Raw genomic sequence first — 17,682 nt, 5'->3', positions numbered from 1 at the left:
CTATGCTATCTTGGTTTCAAGACAGTAGATGATCAGGAGATGAGTTCAAGAAATAAAAAAGGCAAATAGTGAGCCTCTAAACCCCAGAACAAAGCAGGATTTGGCTATGCTCTCCTGACATTGGAAGATCCTCAGCACCGACCAAGCACAGCCACTGTCTCCTATAGTAGAAGCTTGAACAATCTCTCCTTTGCTCTAAAAGAAGACCCTCGAAGGTAAAAAATGAGCAAAAAGGCCTCCAACAATAGATAGCTTTTTTTTTTTTAAGGAATAAAGAGAGGAACAGATTTCAAAACCTGAGGACACTAAAAGCAGATCATCTCTAGATGAAGTCATAAAGGGGGTTTTGAATTGGTCCCCATCTCACAAGGCACTCTTAGAAGAACTAAAAAAAAATGATCCTTAATAGAGTGTTAGAAGAAAAATGAGAAAGAGAACTTTGCAAGAGATTATCTGGAGGAAACTCCGCAAAAATAGACTTAGGGAAATGGAAAAATCCTTAAAAAATAGACTTGACAAAATGGTAAAAGCATATAACTCCTTACAAACAGATTTGAAAAAATGAAAAAAAGAAAGCAATTCCTCCTTTAAAAAATAGAATTTGTGAAATGGAAAAACAAATCTATTGAATAAAACAACTCATTTAAAATTTTATTTGACAAAATATAAAAGGAGATAAAAAGGGTAATTGAAGAAAATAATTCACTAAAAATTAGAACTGAAAAATTGGAAATGAATGACTCAATGAGACGCTAAGAATTTGTCAAACAAAACCAAAAAATTGAAAAAACATAGAAGAAAATTTAAAATATATTATTGGACACAAAACTGACCTGGAAAATAGATCTAGAAGAGACAATTTAAGTATTATTGGTCTTCAAGAAAATCATGATAAAAAATGAATCTAGATATTATTTTTCAAGAACTCATCAATGAAAACTGTCCTGGTTTCTTAAAACCAGAAAGTCAAATAGCCATTGAAAGAATTCACCAATCAACTCTTAAAAGGAATGTCAAAATGAAAACTCCAAGGAATATTGTAGCTAAATTTTAGAATTATTAGAAGTAGGAAAAAATATTGCAAGCAGCTAGGAAGAAACAATTCAAATATCAAGGAGCCACAATCAGAATTACTCAGGATGTAGCAGCTTCCACTTAAAAAAAAGGATTGAAGGGCCTGGAATCTGATATTCTGAAAGGCAAAGAAACTTGGATTACAGCCAAGAATCAACTATTCAGTTAAATGTCAGGAAAAAATATGGACATTCAATGATACAGGTAAATTTCATTTATTTTGAATAAAAAGACCAATGCTTGGGAAAAAAAAAATCTCCAAATACAGAACTCAAGAAAAGCATAAAAGGTAAAAAGAAAAGAACTCTTGAGAACTATATCTCTATTATGGCTATACCAAGAGAGCTCAGATATAATTTGATTTTATTATGATAATATAAAAAAAAGAAATTTCAGGTGAAAAGGGCATTGTACTGGAAAAAGAGCATAATGAAGGCAAAAATGAGAGAAATTCCATCTCATGAATAGGCAAAGAAGACCTATTATAATTAAGGAAATGAAGGGAGGGGGATGAATTTTGTGTAAATCTTATTCTCATCTTATTTGGCTCAAAGAGAGAATATCTGATATATTTGGCTCCATATAGGAACTTGTCTCACCCTATAGGGAATTAGGAGATAAAAGGGGAAAGGAAAGGTAGAGGCTAATAGAAGGGAAAACAGAAATAGTAGAGGAAAGGTATAAGAAATGGGGAGGGGCTGTAAAGGGGAATGGCTGTTTGAGGGAGGTGGTGATAAAAATAAAACTACTGAGGAGGAAGGAATGGGATAAATGAAAGAGAAAACCATAACATGGGGGAGGGAATACGGAATTAGTCATTTATCTGTAAATGTGAATGGAATGAACTCTCCCATAAAAGAGAAGCAAATAGCAGACTGGATTAAAAGCCAGTATCCTATAATATGTTGTTTACAAGATGCACATTTAAAGCTGAGTGGTACATACAGAATAAAGGTAAAAAAGCTGGAACTCTATTGTGCTTCAGGTAAAGGGGAAAAAAAAAAAAGCACTACTGATCCTGATTTTAGATCAAGGAAAAGCAAAAATAGATCTAAATAAATAAATAAAATAGATCTAAAAAAGGAAATACACACACACATACACACACACACACACACACACACACACACACACATATATATATGTATCTTGCTAAAATATACCACAGATAATGAATTAATATCAATACTAAACTTATATGCACCAAGTGATGTAGCATCCAAATTCCTAAAGAAGTTGAGAGTTGTAAGAAGTAATATACAGTAAAAGGATACTTGTGTGGGTTCTCAACCTTTCTCTTTCTCGAAATAGATAAATCAAATGACAAAATAAACAAGAAGTAGGGAGGTAAATAGAATTTTAGAAAAAGTTAGTTGTGATAGATCTTTGGAGAAAATTGAATGGTGACAGAAAAGTGTATGTTTAACTGAATTTGTTTAAAATTCATTCCTCTCAGTAATGGCATCATATTGCTTTTAATAAATTCTGCCTCTTGACTAGGAGATGGGTTCAAGTCTACAAATTCTTTTGAGAAACCTCGAAACACCAGTCTGGGAAGTTTGGTCTTCCCCTTCTCAAACTTAACTTTAGATGGCCTGACTGATACATGGAGAGTCTGGCCTCCCCTAGTTTGATTCCCTCCTTGTCAAGGTAAACCTCTCATTTTTTATTCCACATACTTATAGTAGGACACCCCAAGCAACTGGGATAAGGTTTGTTTGTGTCATTGGGAGCTCCATGGTCAGCAAGTTTTCCTGAACTGGGGGGTGGCCAGACTGGGAAATTTTTGCAACTTTTGGCAAGGTTACTAGGGAAACTTTGCCACTCTTTTCACCTTTTTCTGGAATGCCAGAGAAGACAGAAGTGCTATAGAATGACTTTTGCCAAAATTGTATGACTTTTTGGCAAAGATGAGGTCCTCTTTCATGTCATTCTGTGTGTGTTGGCATCTCTATGTAAAATGCCTGCATGTGTGAGCTAGATTAAAATTGCAAAAAATCTTGAAACATCTGAGTTTTGAGAGTTGTTAGTAAGATCAATATAGCCCAAGTCTTCTGTTTGCTAATTTTTCTCATCTCAGCACTCTAGTGAAATTCAAATTCTGCCTCACCTGCAGAAATAGGGGAAGCAAAATCTTGAGGATCCCACACAACCTTGCCCAGATACCCCCAAGACAGCTTGAGGGAATGGGGATGGAGTGGGGGTCAAACTGTATGGTCAGCATTCCTGGCACCAATCACTGCAGATCTCAGCCAGTTCTGAGAACCGCAGGAGAAAAATTCGGTTACCCCTGGTATCACCCAGAAAATCATTCAGCTTCTTCATTTGATAAGACCACTGTTCTCTGTCCCAGTTATGGATACAGATTAACTTATTTTATCTCTGCCCAGTTTTCTAATTTGTCAAGAGAAATAATAGATGTTGTGAAGTGCTTAGCATAAAACATGCTATATGAATGTTAACTGCTTTATTGGATATAATTGCTTCCTATTTGATAACTATGTTTTTTTGTTTTGTTTTGTTGTGTTTTTAATATGGAGGGATATGAAACAGAATGGCCCACCAATGCACTAAAATAGTTGGGGTGGGCAACTTAGCAAACACCCCTTCTTTGGGATCTCTGCCAACTCCCCTTACTTTGAAAGCTTGCCAGTTTTCTTGAAACCATCAAGATTAGCAAGGTCATCAACCTGAGAAATAAGCCTGTTTAGGATTTATAGTTTCTAAATAAGGAATGTGTTTACTAAGAATCTATAAACCTATGTAATAATTGATCCTTTGCATCAAGATAAGTTTAAACATTTAAAATACGTTAAATAAAATCTTTTATGGATTTAAATTCTGGTAAACTTTTAAAATAATGTCTCTAACCTTAAACTTTGATTGGTAGAATTTGCTATTAGATAAAAACAATCTGTCCCAGATATTCAGAGGAAGCTGCAGAAGTTAGCCTTGGGACCTCAAACTTCCTAAACTCAGCTGTTAGAAACAGCTTTTCCAATCTTTCATAATAGGGAACAGCTGCAGAGGAGTGGACTGCAGACCCAGAACAAGAAACAAGGAATAGGCTCAATTTTTAGCTGCTGCCATATCCAGGAAACATGGGAGTTCATGCTTTAGATGTCACAGCCAGAGTCACCAGGCTCACAACTGTCCTGGGAGGAAACTACATGCTCCTTCCCCAAATGCAATCAAGAAGGGCACTGGAAGAGACATTGCCCACAGGGGACAAACAGCCTCCCCCAAGTCCTGTCCTCCAGCAGTAATATGGGGCTTGGTCAGGTTCCCCCTTACTGCATCACTATGGCCAAACCCAGAGTGACTGTGGATGTGGTTGGTAAGGCTATTGAATTCCTTTTTGATATGGGGCTTCATTTTCTCCCTTGCTCCAGCACTCTGGGCTCACCTCCCTCCCCCCATAGGGTTATGGAGATTGCAGGGAAAATTATGAATTGTCCGTTATGAACTGTCCCTTCTGCCCTGCCAGTTTCATGATATGTTATTTAAACACTCCTTCCTTATTCCCTCTTGTCCTGCTCCTTTGTTGGGGCATGATTAAATGGTGCAGTTAGGGACCCAACTTTCCTTTCTTAGATCTCCAGGTGAACTTTTTGGGAGGGAATAATTTTTCTATCTGGAACCAAGGAATCCCTAGATCAGCTACTTATGCTGTCCCAGCTTTAGTGATATAACTCATTGCCATAACTAGAACTTTGGCATTGGGGAAGGAATGAAAGTGAACATCTGTGTATACAGAGTCCAGATATGCTTTCCATATTTTGCATGCTCATGGAGCTATATGGAAAGAACGGGGACTTTTGAAAGCAAAAATTTCTTTTAAATATGGAAGGGAAAAAGATTTGCAGATTTGGCTGCCCATTTACCCCTGACCATGGTACCTTACTTCCCCAGCTGGGAATAAAGGGGACATACCCTTTCTCCCTCTGGGCGATTTCAAACACCCTCAGGCTGCTTCTAATCCAATCAGAGCTCTTTGCAAATTGACCAAGACTACTCAAATAATTCAATAACTGGCTGAGGCATTTAAGATTAGCTTTCTTTCCTTCTTGTTATTTATGAGAGCTTTTCCTCTTAGTATTTTCTCCAACTCTCAGTGTTATTCCCTGCTTTGGGGAGGTAACTCCTTACTCTTTAATCAGGCTAGGGAACTCCCTGGGTAATGAGGGCATTCAAGATTGTTGGGTGTGCCCTCAGCATCCTCAAAGTAGCCCACATATGGGACCTGATGCATTATTTACAAAGGCCCTATTCTCAAATATCACTATCCCCACACTGGATGTCACCCCATTTGTACTAGACACTCCCAAGAGGGAATAACTTTAACTTGAATAAGTCTTTGTCTTTTTTTTTTTTTTAAAACAGAAAATTGATAATTATAGGAGAGCCATTACAAAATAATTCTGGCAAACTCCCTCATAATACTTCTATATTGCCTTCCTTGAAGCTTCTTCATAATCACTTGGGGAAAAAATGCTCTTCAATCCTTGTGTAACCTATTTTCCCTGGTCACAAGCTTGGAGAAATAAACAGATCTGTCAAATATGACCAGTTTGTGAAAGGACTTCTAAATACCCCATTCTGGAGCCTATCTGGAGGAGGGGGTCCATACTTAGGGAAGGAATGAGAGATTGATTCTACACATATGCCTCCTTTCAGGGTCTTCAAATTGCTTTCTGGTCTTTGTTATCACCTTTACTAATTGGGTAAAAGTCTTCCTTGAAGGCTCAGGATTTTTCAAAGGAGAACAAACCCATTTAGATTAATTATTATCACCACTCTGCACTTCACCCTCTCTAACCAATGCTTAACATCTTTTAAACATTATAGTTCTTGCACCCTAGATCATCTGAGGATTCTTTCACTGTGTATAATACCACTGCCCCCACCCCTTCAAGGAGACAAGAGAGGGAATTTAGGGAAAACATTCCTGGTATTTATCCTAGGAAAAGCTGTTTAGATGAAGGCATTCATGATAGCTTCCTCATCACCCCTCCCCTCCCCCTCCCAGCCTTCCTCTGGTTGGGATTCCTAGCTATTGTTCCTATTAACTCCACCTTTAGTTCTTTTGCTCATATTTGGTTCTTGCATTAATACACTTGTTAGAGTTGATTCTTCCAGGCTTTACAATCATGAAATTCCAACAACTTGGTCAACCTGAAATCACCTGATAACTGATTCAAAACACTCAGCACCTTTCTGAATGCTGCTGATGCTGCCTTCAAGTCATTTGCCTCCTCTTTTCAGTTTGAACCCCACTACACCCCTGTTCCTACAGCTCCAGAAGATGAGATCTCTGTGCCTTTGTCCCAAATGAATTTGGGGATGACTGCTTAAAGGGAATGATGTAATATAATTTTGGGTTCCCCTGAACTTGGGGCTTCTATTCTAATAAGTCCTTGGTCTTCTGGCTTTGGAATCTGCCTCAGGAAACTGAGTGCACCTAATCTATCTGAATACCACCCTTAAGTCAGTTCCTTCAGCTATAGAATTAATATATCTATGATTAAAAACTGTGTAAGTGTATAAACTGTATAAGTGTATAAGCTGTATAAGTATATATACTGCTTCTTTACTGAATTTGTTTAGAATTAAGTCCACTCAGCAATGGTATCACTTTGCTTTTAATAAACTTTGCCCCTTGGTTAGGGAAAAAAAAGACAGGAACATACTTTTCTCAGGAGGTCATGGAACCTATAAAAATATTGACCATATATTAAGACATAAAAACCTCAAAGTCAAATGTTGAAAGACAAATGCATGTTTTCCAGATCATGATGCAATAAGAGTCATATGTAATAAAGTGTCAGGGGGAAAAAAAAAAGACCAATATTAGTTGGAAACTAAATAAGCTTATCCTAAATAATGAGTGGGGTGACAAAACAAGTCATAAACACAACTGATGATTTCATTCAAGAAAATGACAATAATGAGACAACATACCAAAATTTTTGGGATGCAGCCAAAACAATTCTTAGGGTAAGTTTTACATCTCTAGATGTTAACTTCCCTAAAATGGAGAAAGAGAAGATCAATGAATAGGGCATGCAATTTAAAAGCTAGAAAAGGAAAAACAAAACAAAACAAAACAAAACATAAATAAAAAATTTGAAATTATTAAAATAAAAAAGATTAATAAAATGGAAAGTAAACTATTGAGCTAATAAAACTAAAAGCTGGTTTTATGAAAAAAATAGAAAAATATTTAATTTGATCAGAAAAAGGAAATAAGAAAATTGAATTGTTAGTATCAAAAATGAAAAGGATGATTTTTTTCACCAAAGAAGGGGAAATTGGAGCAATAATTATGAACTATTTTGCTTAACACTATGCCAATTAAGTATAATAATCTAAGTGAAATGTATAAATATTACAAATATATATATATACATATATACATATATATATATATATATATATATATATATATATATATATATAGTCCAGATATTATGATTTTTGTTAGTTTGATTATTGATATAATCAATTATTCTAGTTATTTTCTTAATATTGAAACAGCCTTACATTCTTTGCATAAATTCTATTTGTTCATGGTGTATCATCCTAGGGATAACTTTCTGTAAGCTCTTTGCTAATATTTCATTTAAGATTTTTGCATCAATATTTATTAGGAAATTTGGTCCTTAATTTTCTTTTTGTTTTAACTGTAACTTGTCGTTGTCATTAAAAGAATTTCGTAGGATTCCTTCTTTCCCTATTTTTCCAAAGAGTTTGCATAATATTAGAAGGCTATCAGCCTTGAGATTATCATCAAAAATAGGACCTGGAAGTGGAAGACCACTATGAGAGTGGACATGCAAGATATAAATCTTAGTTGGATGCTTTCTCACTTGCTCTTGAAGTTCATTAAAGAGCTGATATAAATTAAAAGTGACAAATTTTATTTGGGCTGTGGCAATTCTTTGTCCCACACCTATTGAATAGGCTGAATCATATATTTATATCTCCTGGATAATAAGTAAGAGCTAGAATGATTGCATACAATTCATTCTGCTGAGTGAACTGAAAAGGAGTTCTGACTACTCTATTTATAGTTAAGTCACAAGAATATATCCCACAAATATTATGTTGGGATGCATCTGTAAAGATAGTTGGTCCTTTAAGAGAAACTTTAGAAAACTTTTCCTCAAGAATTTATCACCAATTATGTAATAGTCTGGTTATCTTTAATGGAGACCTGTGTGTAAAATTTGGAGCCATGGCTAATAAAATTTTCCACTCTGGGATGGTTTCACAGCATACATTCATTTGTGCATTGGTATAAAAGGTGTATATCTTGTCAGGTCTTATCCCAGATAATAGTACTGCTTGTTTAATGGCCTTTAGTAAAAATTTAGCCACAAGCACTGAGTAAGGAGTAAGGCTTTGTTCTGAATGTGCTGGGAGGTTCACCCACTCTATCACATTGCCTCCTTGATGAAGGACAGCTGTGGGTTCCTCTTCTGTAGGAAAAACTGATATTTCCAAGGGTTTTTGAGTCACTCTTTCAACCACTTTGGATAAAACCAGTTCAGTTTCTCTCAGAGCCTTTTGAGCTTCTTTTGTAAGCTGGTGTGGTGAGTTTAAAGCACTGTCTCCCTTGAAATGTCATATAATGATTGCAAATGATAGGTAGTCAAGCCTAACACTGGATAAATCCATTGGATATCTCCTATCAATTTCTGAAAGCCATTTAAGGTGTTCAGCTTCTCTGTTCTTAAGGAAAGTTTTTATACTGTAAGTACTTTAGGATATACTTCATATCTTAAATATTGAAATTTTTTGGAGCTTTGAATTTTTTCTGGGTCTACTACAATTTGTAGTTCCTTAGTGTTTCTATGGTCTTTTGTAGACATGCTTCTAACATTTGTTCCTCAGGCGCACATCCCAATATATCATCCATGTAATGTAATAACTTTACTTTTGGAAATGCTTTTCTTACTGGAGTAAGAGCAGCAGCAACATACTTTGACACATAGTAGGCCTGTTTTTTATTCCCTGTGACAAAACTGTCCATTCATATTTTTTATAAGGCTCAGATATGTAAACACTGGGCACTGAGAAGGCAAATCTTTTCATATCCTCCTTATCTAGAGGGATAGAATAGAAACAATCCTTAATGTCTATAACTCAAAGAGACCATTGTCTAAGTAATTGCGTAGAAGATGGAAGTCCAGGTTGAAGAGTTTCCATAGTTTCCATCTGTTCACTTCCTTTTCTTAAATCAGTCAACATCCTCCATTTTCCAGATTTCTTTCTTATAATACTGGGGAATTCCAAGGACTTAGAGAAGGTTGTTAGTGTCCTTAGTCAAGTTGCTCCTGTACTATATCTAATAAGGCCTGAATTTTATCACTTGCTAAGGGCCACTGTTCTATCTGCACTGGTGTATTAGTTTTCCAACATCGAGCTTTCAGATGCCCTACTTTACTACATTGAAAGTATTGACAAGTCTCTCTGGAAGTCCCTTGCCAAAAGGGACCCTGTCTTCTCATGTTTGGATCTTGGGAAGTCTGTATCATAGATTGGCTAAAAAAGGCATTTGTGCCCACTGTGGCACAGCGTCTTATGATTTCCTCTAAAGGATCATCCTTGTGTAGTCTCAGTATAATTCTTTTACAAACCTCATTAGCATTTTGTTTAGCAAGGTGCCTTATCATAATTCCGGTTGCTGAATTTTCACCAATAGTTCGTAGGACAGCTGTCTGTAGTTGTTCCACAAAATCAGCAAAGTGTTCATTTGGCCCTTGTGCTGTTTTTGTGAAGGCCTCTCCTATTTATCTGGGATAAAAGCCCATGCTTTGATAGCAGCAGCAGCAATTTGCTCATATGTTGCTTTGGCGTAATTCATCTGTGCTGAAGGATCTGCATAAGAACCTAAACCTGTTACTTGGTCACAGGTGATTAGAGGATTAACTCCAGTTTGCCTATTTCACTGGCCTTGTATCCTACAAACTTCACTATATTCAGAGAGACATAACAAGTTTTGTCCAGATTCTAAGCATGTCCTTGCTGTAGAGGGATTAAGACTTCATAAGCCAAATTCTGTAATAACATCTTAACATAAGATGATGTAGCCCCATAAAGAGTGCAAGGCTTTTTCTGGTCTTTGATTATTTCTATATCAAAAGGAATGTGTCTTCAGCTTTATTGACCTAAAGAGTTAAGCTTTTCAATCACAGGATACTTTTCTATTCTGAAATCAGCTGTATTCTGCCCTTCCTCTTTGGCTTTAAGTAGTGCTTTTTGTAATCAAGTCATAAGAGGGGATGATTGTTGAGGGGGAGTTGCTGGTGATATCACTGCCCTTCCCACTTCTCCTCCTCCCTCTACCCAGGAAGGTGAAGATAGTAGGGAAGGGTTAATAGCCTGCTGGGGTATAGGCAGAGTTGAAGCTGGAATGTGAGAGTGAGAATCAGTAAGTCCTTCAACTTCACTTAACTTCCCATGCCCTCTAGTGATATTTCCATTAATCTCTCCTTTGTCTTCTTTCTCCTCACACTTTCTCATGTGGCTGTTCTTAAAACTTTTCTTTTTTCTAGAACTTGCAGGATTCTTTAAGACCAATTGTATTAAGTTGGACATATAGAATGTTTCCTTAGAAATTGAATCAGATCCTTTATCCTTGTAATATTCACATAGTTAATATCCTACTAGTTTCCAATTATCTGCCTCTATTTCATCTTCCTTGAAGAACCAAGGGGACATACATTCTAGTGTATCTACAAGTCCATCAATCTGCTCCCAAGTTACAAGCAATCGTTGCCTCTTTATTAGTCTGAGTATTCTTCCTGTAGGTCTCCCTCAGGGTGGGGTTTGGGGTGGGGAAAAATGTTTTCCTAATATCTGCCCCATTTCAGGTAGAAAATGAGAGTTACTAATTTAGCTCTTAACAAGATAAGATCTCTGTCTATTAAAATGCTCACCCTATTTCCTGGTCACAGGGACTTGTTCAGTGAAATTAGAGTCCTTGATTTACATATTGGGCAACAAATGTTAAGTCCAGGCTGGCTCCATGGAGGCCTCAGAACCAGCTAGAATCAAGATAAATTAAAGGGGGAGAAGTGAAGGAGACAGAAAAACTACCACAAGGCTCCTGGATTCTCGAGTCCAAAGTCACCAACTTCTCTGCTCCTCATCCTGCTGCAAAGTGACTGGTTTGTCTCACTCTACACTCTAATCCTTGCCTACCATTATCTAAACATCAAACATTGAGTAAGCAGTATGAGAAGAGCCATTTATTCAAAACATATACTAATAGAGTCATTGTTTCACATCAAATATGTAATTAGCCTTAAGTGCTAAATTGTCTGATTAAAGTACACTTCTCATAGTTTCAGCCCTTTACAAGAAATAATCCACAACTTTAGCAAAGTTGCAGAATACAAAATAAATTACAAAATAATCCACTTAAATCCTCAGCATTTTTATGCATCACTAACCAAATCAAAAAACAAGAGATACCAAGAGAAATTCCACTCAAAATAACTAGCTATAGAATAAAATATTTGGGAATCTATCTGCCAACGAAAATCAGGAACTAGATAAGCAAAACTTTAAAACACTGTCCATACAAATAAAGTCAGATCTAAACAATTGGAAAAATACTAAGTGCTCTTGGATAGACCGAGCAAATATAATAAAGATGACAATACTTAAACTAATCTAGTTATTTTGTGCTATCCCAATCAGAATCCCAAGAAAATATTTTAATGATTTATAAGAAAATAACAATATTCATCTGGAAGAACAAAAGATCTATTATTTCATGAGAACTAATGGAAAAAAAAAAAAAAAAAAAAAAAAAAAAAAAAAACAAATGAAGGTGGCCTACTTGTACCTGATCCAATACTATATTATAAAGCAGCAGTCACCCGAACCTTTTGGTATTGGCTAAGAAATAGACTAATTGATAAGTGGAATAGGTTAGATAGACAGGACAAAATAGTTAATAACTATAGTAATCTAGTGTTTGACAAACCCAAAGACCCCAACTTTTGGGATAAGAATTCATTATTTGACACAAACTGCTGCGAAAATTGGAAATTAGTGTGGCAAAATCTAGGCATTGACCCATACTTAACAATGTACACCAAGATAAGATTAAAATTGGTTTATAATCTAAACATAAAGAATGAGATTATCAATAATTTAGAAGAATATAGGATAGTTTAACGTCTCTGACCTGTGGAGGAGGGAATTTGTGATCAAAGAAGAACTAGGGATCATTACTGATCACAAAATATATATTATTAATTATATCAACTTAAAAATCTTTAGTATTAAAAAAATAATGCAGACAAGTTTAGAAGGGAAGCAATAGCTTCTGATAAAGTGCTCATTTCCAAAATATATAAAGAATTGACTTTAATTTATAAGAAATCAAGCCATTCTCCAATTGATAAATGGTCAAAGGACATGAACAGACAGTTTTCAGATGATGAAATTGATGTTATATACTGATCAATCATTATTGATCAGAGAAACGCAAATTAAGACAACTCTGAGATACCACTATACACCTGCCAGATTGGCTAAGATAACAGGAAAAAAATAATGCTCAATGTTGGAGGGAATGTGGGAACACTGGGATACCTAATACATTGTTGGTGGAGTTGTGAACAGATACAAGCATTCTGAAGAGCAATTTGGAAAAATGCTCAATGTTGGAGGGAATGTAGGAACACTGGGATGTTGGTGGGGTTATGAACAGATCCAAGCATTCTGGAGAGCAATTTGGAATTATACTCAAAAAGTTATCTAACTGTGCATACTCTTTGATCCAGAAGTGTTACTGCTAAGATTGTATCGGAAAGAGATAGTAAAGAAGGGAAAGTGACCTGTATGTGCAAAAATGTTTGTGGCAGTTCTTTTTGTAGTGGCTAGCAACTGGAAATTGAATGGATGCCCATCAATAGGAGAATGGCTAAATAAATTATGTTATATGAATGTTATGGAATATTATTGTTCTGTAAGAAATGACCAGCAGGATGAATACAGAGAGGCTTGGAAAAACTTACACGAACTGATGCTTAGTGAAATGGGCACAACCATGAGATCATTGTATACTTCAATAACAATAGTATATGAAGATAAATTCTGATGAAAGTGGCTATCTTTGGCAATGAGAGGATCCAATACAATTCTAGTTGATCAGTTGTGAATAGAACCAGTAACAGCCAGTGAAAGAACACTGTGGACCAAAACTAGCATCTACACTCTTTCTGTTGTTTTTTGCTTGCATTTTTGTTTTTCTTCCCAAGTTATTTTTGCCTTTCTAAATCCAATTTTTCTTGTGCAACAAGAGAACTGTATATATATATATATATATATATATATATATATATATATATATATATATATATATATATATATACAGTTCTCTTGTTGTTAAATATATAATTTTTAAAGTCTACTTTAACATGTTTAACATGTATGAGATTGTCTGTGATCTAGCAGAGGTGGTAAAGGAAAGGAACAGAAAAGTTGAATTAAAAGGGTTTACAAGGGTGAATGTTGGAAAATTATCCATGCATATGTTCTGTCAATAAAAAGGTATAATTAAAAAAAAAAAAAAAAGCTAATGACAAATGTTGAATGGGATGTGGGAAAACTGGGACATTGATACATTGTTGATGGAACTATGAATGGATCTAACTATTCTGGAGAGAAATTTGGAAGTATTCTCAAAAAGTTATCAAACTGTGCATACCTTTGTCCCAGCAGTGTTTCTACGGGGCTTATAATCTAAAGAGATCTTAACAAAGGGACCCACATGTGCAAAAATGTTTGTGATAACCCTCTTTGTAGTGTCAAGAAACTAGAAACTGAATGGATGCCCAACCCTTGGAGAATGGCTAAATAAATTATGGTATATGTATGCCATGGAATACTGTTGTTATGTAAGAAAATATCAGCAGGATGATTTCAGAGAGACCTGGAGAGACTTACGTGAACTGATGGTAAGTGAAATGAGCAGAACCAGGAGATTACTATACACAACAATAAGAAGACTATATGACAATTAATTTTGATGAACATGGCTCTCTAAAACAAAGAGATGATTCAAACCAGTTTTACTTGTTCAGTAATGAAGGGAGCCATCTATACCCAGAGAGAAGACTAACATGTATTAGACTACCTGCCACCTAGGGAAGGAAGTGCGATGAAGGAGGGGGAAATTTTAAACAAAAGATTTTTCAGGGGTCAATGTTACAAAAATTACCCATGTGTATGCTTTGTAAATAAAGAAAAAAGCATTAATTTTTAAAAAAATATCTTCTGTATCTGTATTTCAGGTCAGTTGTTTTTCCAAATAGATATGTCACATTTTTTTCCTATTTTTTTTTTCATTTTGGTGGGTTTTTGCTTTATTATAACTTGATTTATAATAACATTATTAGCTTTCATTTGCTCAGTTCTAAGTTTATGGAATTATTTTCCTCAGTTACCTTTTGTACTTCTTTTCCCATTTGTCCAATTTTGCTTTTTAAGCAATTAAGTTTTTTTTTTCAACATTATCAATTCCTCCTACTAATTTTTTGGTCTATCTCACTTGATTTTTAATTTTTTTGTGATCTTTTCCATATCTTGAGGCAAATTCTCTCTCTCTCTCTCTCTCTCTCTCTCTCTCTCTCTCTCTCTCTCTCTCTCTTCTCTCTCTTTTCTTTTTTTCTAGGAGTCTTTGCTAGCCTGGGGCTGGGATTGCGCCTGAAACTGGGGGGCTACTCTGGCATGGCCTGTACCAGTATCACATGCTGGACTCCCATTTTGCTGCCACATATCTTTCCTGCTGGCCTTCTAAGTTGTCTTTGGCTGGAAAATGTTCTAGTTTTCATTTGGGATATTCTGATGGCTTTCTAAATATTTTTTGAAGTCATTATTTAAAGGAATTTGGAGTGCTTCAGGGGAGAGGTTAGTGAGTTCCTTCCTCCTTTCCTCCATTATCTTGATTCCAGCTATGTTTCTTGGTTTTTTGAGGCCATCATTTAAGTTTTCATCCTAGTCACTAAAAGCACAGATTGATAACCATCCATCATCTCTTTTTACGTAGATGTGACTGAAATACTTAATGCATTTTTCATTGTGTAAAATATAATCAAATTTTATTTTTTAAATTTCAAAAAGCCTTCCCCTTGATAAATATAATATCCACTTATAGAGCTAAGTACTAATTTCTACTTTGCTCTTTATATTCATAATTTTCCTGAAGGCTTTACTAAACTAATTTCTATCTCTATGAATTCTATGTCAGTTTGGCTGGTCTGCTGTTATCACTTCCCAGCAGTCCACAGCTCTGTCACCAGAAAGTTACATTTCAGAGAGTCATTAAAGCATTTTTTTTTATCATTTTCTCACCCATGGTTTGGATGAGATAAGCATTATTGAAAATATCTTGACTGGCCCCTTTACCTTGTAAGAGTTGATGGAGAGCCATCAAATTTAACAAAGCAACAGTGGCATAATTTTTCATTAAATGAAAAATATGTGCCTGTATTTTGGTAGTGATTAAAGCTCACATCTGTAAATTGAGAGGACAGAATAATGGCAAGTTACTTAGAGATGGAAATCTGCTTTTCTGGATTACTCTGGTTGAAATAATATGATCTTTAAGAATGGGCAATAGCTGGGAGGAAAAACGGTCCATATATTTCTGGTTAAGTTAATCAATATTTAATTATTTAGAAGCTCTAAATGGCTATCTTTGGCTGACATTCTCACAAATTGTGTTATCTTCTGTCAATAAAGGCCAGCAAACCAGATTCCAAGCATGCAGAAAGGTATTATAGTACATAAAATGATTTATGCTCTCTTTTTCACCTTGCTATTTCATCTACTTAAGCTGTATTTATGTTGTTTTAATGAGAAAAATAACAACTTAGAACTCAAAAGTATAGTCATATTATGATAACTAACTGAAAACAAATGAAGTGCAATAGGAACTTTTGTCAATAAAAATGTTGGAAACAATTTCAACATTGTGAAAAATTAACTAATTATACTCTGACCATTTTGCAAAAAGCAGAAAAAACAAAACATTATCCTTTGTTCATCATATGAAATAAAAAAAAACTCATCATAAGTTAGTTATATTAATTTGTCTACTACTTATTCATTCATTATCTTTTGAATTAATTATATAATTAATTATATTATTCTCAAAATAATATGCTAAAAGTTTAAAACATTTCAATGATTACAAAATAACATTGCTATGAAAAAAATTTCATGTCTTTGTTTTCTGTTTTTTTAATAGTTCTGGGGCTGAGCTTTTTCAGAACAGTGAGACACACAATTTTCAAAGACATCCTCTCCAATAAGAATTTAGATGACTACTAAGGATATTAGGATCAGAAAACAGAAACTCAATAAATATAGCTTGAAATACAGAAACACATATGTAAAAGTAGTTTTTCTTGTTACTCACTTCTTTTGGTCTTATTCAACTTGTGTCATCTGGATTTCAACCTTTCTCTGCTTCAGTTTTTTCAGCTGTAAAATATGGATAATACTAGCACCTATCTTCTAAAGATATTGAAAGCATCAAATGAATTAATATTTGTATAAACACTAAGTACAGTGCCCAGGATATAGAAGACAGAATACATAATTGCTTCTTTTCTATGGATTTTATGAATTGAAGAGACAGAGCTAGTATCAGCAAATATTTCCTAGAGTGCTGTATCATATATATATATGTGTGTGTGTGTGTGTGTGTGTGTATATATATATATATATATATATATATATATATATATATATATATATATACATATACATATATGTATATATATGTGTGTATATATATACATAAAGACTGTAAAAAGAAAAAAATAATCAGATAATCTCCCCGTGGCTTTGTGTTATCATCCTTTCATAAGTCATAATGGCCTTTATGAATTCAATCTGACAAACAAATCATATATAGAGTTAAGGTGTGTCCATTGTAGTATAATTCAGCATTGAACATACTTGATTTCAAATCAGAAGGTCTGGTCCTAAAATTTAGACTGGTTAATCTTGATTTAGACCCTTCATCCCTGTGATCTTGAATTTTCTCTTCTGTAAATTCAAGGTTTCAGATTAAATAATCTTTAATGTTCCTTCTATTTTTAAATTCTATACTCTACACACCCTTGATATTCTGGCCCCTTTCTTTTCTCTCCCTATGTCATAAGACTAATCAGCTGCAAATATAAGTCTGTCTGAGTTATCATCTAAATTATCCTACACATTCTGAATAAAAACCAGCAATAAAGAGAGAGATTATATTGGGTTTCTCATTAAACCTTACTTTATTTCTATTAGTCCTGGGAAAGATATCTAGTACTAATTTCCCAGATGTAATAAATCAAGGTAGCTTTTAGTTTTCTCTCAACCAAGAAAACCTCTTATCACTTCTGGCAATGTAACAAATAGCACATTCCTTAAATTGTTAGTAATGATCTTTTTAAAGATTTTGAAGATAGTGGATTTCTTGGTTGGACATGCAATAGGTCTAAATCCTTTGTCTACACCAAGTCTAGCACCCATAATGGAAGCTGTAGGTATTGGAGCCTACCAGACTACTTAAGGAGGAATCCAGGTAAA

Source organism: Sminthopsis crassicaudata, chromosome 3 (genome assembly GCF_048593235.1).
Source record: "Sminthopsis crassicaudata isolate SCR6 chromosome 3, ASM4859323v1, whole genome shotgun sequence".
NCBI classification, from domain to species: Eukaryota; Metazoa; Chordata; class Mammalia; order Dasyuromorphia; family Dasyuridae; genus Sminthopsis; species Sminthopsis crassicaudata.
Note: the sequence above shows the minus strand (reverse complement) of the source record.